The sequence below is a fragment of the Littorina saxatilis genome, linkage group LG1 (assembly GCF_037325665.1).
Source record: "Littorina saxatilis isolate snail1 linkage group LG1, US_GU_Lsax_2.0, whole genome shotgun sequence".
NCBI lineage: Eukaryota > Metazoa > Mollusca > Gastropoda > Littorinimorpha > Littorinidae > Littorina > Littorina saxatilis.
In genome coordinates, this window is record NC_090245.1 from 7,594,247 (window position 1) to 7,600,043 (window position 5,797).

Genomic DNA, 5,797 nt, shown 5'->3' on the forward strand with positions numbered 1-5,797 from the left:
GCAACATGGAGCGAAAGAAAAATCCAATCATAAAAATTATTCCCTCATTTATTCAATAAAAAAAATCATTGAGATATCGGCTTCAGCATCTAGTTAGGCGTCCGTATTAATATTTGTTTTACATTTTTGCCATGCCAGTTATTGAAAGTAGCGGAAACAATCCCCCTTTTTATTTGTTGTGTATCTGTTTCACAACCAGCTCTATGGAAACATGTCGAGCAGAAAAAAATGTATCATTAAGGAACTTGTCTTTATCATATTTCATCTAATTGTAATCTGCCGTCTTTCCTAACGTCTTCTAAAATAATTGTATTATTTCTGTGATTGATTTCACCTTTGTCAGATGCATGAACATGAAGATGTATACACAGGTTGAAAAAGTTTGTTGCAACTTCAACGTGCAAAACATTTACATTTCATTGGAAACTGTTATCTGTTCCGTGCTCTGTCACGCTGTATCCTCGCCACTGACGTGCCCTTAATTACATGCATGGTGACGTAAACACCCACGTGACATTTAATCAATAATGAACCTTCCAGTATGATAATTTCGGTTAGTGTTGCATGTATCCTCAGCGAACGAGAAGAAGAAGAAGAAGCATGTATCCTGAACACATTTCCGGTGATAAATCTTGCGAAAGTTTGTGAAGTGTATTTTTGTGTGTATTTCTTCCTCTCTGCTAAAAAAACAAAACAATGTGTGCAACTATACGTTGGCAGACATTGGGGGGGGGGGGGGGGGAGTGGAGGGAAGGGGGTGGCAAAAAAGGTCTTGTCTGGTTTCGTTTGTCGCATTTGACAGTGTATTTCATTGCAAACCCCATGGAAGTGCGCAGGTCATTAGCTTGAATGTTAGCCTCCTTGCACTAGCGTCCTTGCGGCAGAATATTTTTTTAAACTTCAGTTGCATGCAGGTTGCTTCGACCCTAATGGCAGAACTGTCACTGTCCATATGTCGCGTGAACATATTGATTCTCCATAATCAAAATGAACTCTACAAACTGAATCTATGTTGTCACTCTTAACTACGTCATTTTGCTTGACGGAAAACAGGATCTTAGTACAGTAGACCCATTACTATTTTACACACACACACACACACACACACACGCACGTACGTTCGCACACACACACACACACACACACACACACACACACACACACACACACACACACACACACACACACACACACATATATACTCTCGTGAACGCATGCACGAACGCATCCTTTACCAAATCAACTTCACACAGTATCGCGTGCGCACATCGACATATACATATTTCCTTTCCAGAACCCCTCAAAACATACCCCCCCTCCCCCCCGCGCACTACTCCACACACACATTTTCCTCAAAAATGAAAACCAAATCTAGGATGAAAACTGCAGCAAGTAAAACCTTCTCCCTAGCATCTAAAACCCAGCACTATCACTCGTAAAACCAGACAATTTCAGTTTAACTTTTTCACAGCATTTTCTGGCCAATTGCTAAGCTCGAATATGTGACCGCGAGACGGCGGTACGCGGCGTCGGAATAACCTCACACATTCAGCCTTTTGGCACTTAGCCGACGATATATTCCGATGCAGAAGCGACATTATATAGCACTATGCATAATTATTTGGAGAGGCGTGTCTCCAAATTGTAAGAGACAGTTGTCCCCCTTGAGGTCACTCCACACGCACAAATGATTGTCCGATGCGTGCAGAGAAAATTGCTGATCATGAGACGACTCCATTACAAAGATGCACTCCTGGGTAATTCTTTCTATACAGTCATTGACTGACTGGCGCATTTATGGACATGGCAGACTCGGGTTTTACTTTGCTGAAAAACGTACGCAGCTCTTATCTGAAGTCAAAACTGAGAGCTGTTTTTCTTTTCTGTTGACGATTTGAATAAAATATCAAGAAACGTGCCCACGGTTGTAATATGCGCAAGTGAAACTTCAAGATTCTCGATTTGACCATAACAATCTCTGTAATTTGTGTAAAAAAAAACCCTACTGTTGTTTTTTCCCTTCTACATCCTTGGCCTACTGCTTCATAATTCCCCGACTACGTCATATAAAGTGAGTGCTGTGATAAGGGTGGTCTAAATACAGAGGTACGCTACAATGAAAATTTGCGCTGAAGCAGAATAAATGCCTATATGTGCGTGACTCTCATATACGCGTACATTCTATTTATATAAAACTCAGTGGTACATGAAAGATCACTCGGGTACACATAGATTCTAAGACTTAACTAATTTAAACAAACGCTGCAGGATGTTTCATTTTGGAATAATAACATATTGATGGATTTAAGAAAACATAACAAATACAAATACAAATTCCGTTTTGTAGCTAATCGCAGCCTAGCCTAGAAGCAGTTTGAAAGAAATACAAATTCACGTTTGAAACCTCAGCCTAACGCAGTGTCTTATCGGGTTTCCCATTTCCACTGATCCACAAACAACTCTCCCAGAAAATTGGACATATGAGCAGAAATGGAAAGAGGTCCCACGGATTACTACGCAGCATGTCTGGTTCATGTCGAGTCACCGTCCACTAAGGCAGACACAACGCTCCCCCCCTCCATGCCCTCTCCCCCGCCCCCTCCCGCCCCCTCCGAACCCCACCCGACCACTCCCCTACCAATCAGAACCCCCTGTCAGACACACACAACTCTGTACGGACCCCCCCCCTGTCAAACCTGCAATCGAACCATCTCCCCTTCCCTCCCGCGCATGTCCCAATGTAAGACATACTGGCATCTGTGCCTGGGTGATTGGTCCACAAATTGTCTGCAACACCACCCCGCCACCATCCCCCCGCCCCCGCGGCGATCTGTCAGATGAAGGCCCGTTGATGAAAGACGTCCAAGGTCCCACAGACTATATTTCATGTAACACGACACTGAAAGCTTTCCAAAGTCAAACGAACTATCATTTATGTGAAACGTCCTTGAAAGGCTTCCAAGGACCCACAGACTATTATTCATGTCACACGTCTTTGAAAGCCTTCCAAGACCCCACGTACTTTCATTCATGTTACACGTCCTTGAAAGGCTTCCAAAGGAACCACAGACTATCATTCATGCAACACGCCCTTGAAAGGCTTCATATGACCCACAGACTAGCCTATTATTCATGTAACTTTCTTTCTTTCTTTCTTTATTTGGTGTTTAACGTCGTTTTCAACCGTTCAAGGTTATATCGCGACGGAGGGAAGAGGGGTGATGGGATAGAGCCACTTGTCAGTTGTTTCTTGTTCACAAAAGCACTAATCAAAAATTTGCTCCAGGGGCTTGCAACGTAGTACAATATATGACCTTACTGGGAGAATGCAAGTTTCCAGTACAAAGGACTTAACATTTCTTACATACTGCTTGACTAAAATCTTTACAAACATTGACTATATTCTATACAAGAAACACTTAACAAGGGTAAAAGGAGAAACAGAATCCGTTAGTCGCCTCTTACGACATGCTGGGGAGCATCGGGTAAATTCTTTCTCGTCCCAACCAATATGGGACTCCCCCTAACCCGCGGGGGGCTTTCATGTAACTCGCAATTGAAAGGTTTCCAGTGTTCAACAGACTAGCATTCATGCAGCATGCCCTTGAAAGGCTTCATAGGTCCCACAGACTACACTTTATGTAACATACCCTTGAAAGACTTAAAAAAAAACACAGACTATCATTCATTCACGTCCTCAAAGCACTCTCCAGTCTTGAAATCCGGATCACGCTAAAACGGTCTTCGTAACTGACGAGTCTCCGTGTCCGAAGGTATACGAAAGGCTCCTAAGGCCACACTGCCATTCACTGAACACTCACTAAAAAGTCCCTGAAACACTAGTCAGTCTCCGAGTTTAGATACCGTCTAGCAGTTCTACAAATTATAAAAAAAACTCTCCGTGTCCGAAGAAAGTTGTCAACTATTATTAAAGTAAAAAATAAATCAGCACTAAAAAGCTACCTCATCAAGAACTGATGTCTTATGGAATTGCTGCACCTATGAATGATTAGCAGGACTCACACTAACAAAGATTTAAGAACAAAAGAGAAAGCCGGAACGCAAATCAGCCACCGATGGATAACCATGGTCACAAATTGCCACTCGCCGATTGCCGGCGTTCGTCTGCTTCGGTGCAGATAGGTCTCTGTGCCCAAGTGAAAACGCAAATTCTGCCAGCGAAGCACTCGACCATTGATTGTCATCGACCAAACGATTATTCGTGGCTGTCTGGTCCTCTACCACATTCAGGAGAAAGATGAAAGGAATAGAGCGATGGGTCTGGAATCGTCACTTACTGCAGCAGTCTCTTTGGACCTCTCTGACGTCACTGGGTACTACGCAATTGTCTGTCGCGTTTCCTTGACAATTTAGCACTTATTGCAACAATTATTATGGTCTGTTGCACTGTGTCGCAAAATCCGCTGACGCATTTTGTCGCAAAATCTGCCTGCCGTGTCGCAAAAAATACGACCATTGTGTCAAATGACCAGCCCTGTCGTTGCAGAGAGTGACTATTCTAGCGTACACCCCAGCAGTATTACACCCCAGCAGTATTGAACTGCTCACATCTGAAATGTCGTTCGTATAACTAGCGTTAGGCAGTAGAAAGAGGTTCATGCTATGTTGAAGAGTACTAAGGTTGAAATCCTACTCATGCCTAATAATTCAAATAAACCACATACACTGACACTCATTTCCATCCCCCAATAAAGGAAGACATGAAATCATTCGAGATAATTAAGTTGTCTGTGTCTATGTCCATGTAAATTCCCCATCCCCCAACACAGACACGCACACATATCTTATTTAAAGGCCCCGGTATCCGATTAAAGCGACAGAAGATTGTCAGTCGATTACGCAGTCCGCTGATTGTGTTCACAAAGCGAGCACTACGCCCGCCGCAGAACTTAAACGTGTTTTATCGAGTTGTACTTTCAATCGTCCGTAACGATGACGGACCATACAAATAAAAATCATCACTGACGACCATATAAATAACAATCATCACTGACGACCATATAAATAACAATCATCACTGACGACCATATAAATAACAATCATCACTGACGACCATATAAATAACAATCATCACTGACCAGGGCCGGACCAAATGAGTTGTAAGGGGGGGGGGGGGGGTTCCTCCTTTTTGGGGGGGCAAATCAGCGGAAAAAAAAAGAAAAAGAAACACTCAAAGCAAGGTACATGCTTTTTCCAGGGGTGGGGTTCCGGAACCCCTGGAACCCCCCCCCCCCCCCCGGGTCCGGCCCTGCTGACGACCATATATAAATAACAATCATTACTGACGACCATATATAAATAACAATCATTACTGACGACCATATAAATAACAATCATCCCTGACGACCATATAAATAGCAATCATCCCTGACGACCATATAAATAACAATCATCACTGACGACCATACAAATACAATTATTTAGTTCTTTCGCCAGACTCCATCCTTTCCGCTTCACACTCGATAAGTCTCCGCGACTTGGGGTTGACAAAGTTATTGCTGAGGCAGGGGTTAGCAAATGATCAAGAATCGTCATTCACACAAGCACTGTTAGGAGGACCCCGTAGTCACTATAGGTCCCGTAAGTAAATGTTATTACTGTAGTCGAAGGAGATTCTTGACTGCATTTGCCGGAACTGAAGTGACTGCGTTAGCGTTCCGACTTGACAAGCTCGTCCAGACGCGTTCTATTGTATTACTTTCTTCACAAAGTACTGGTGTATTTGAGGGGGGAGAGGGTACGTGGGGGAGGGGTGGGGGGCAAGGAGGTCCTTTCC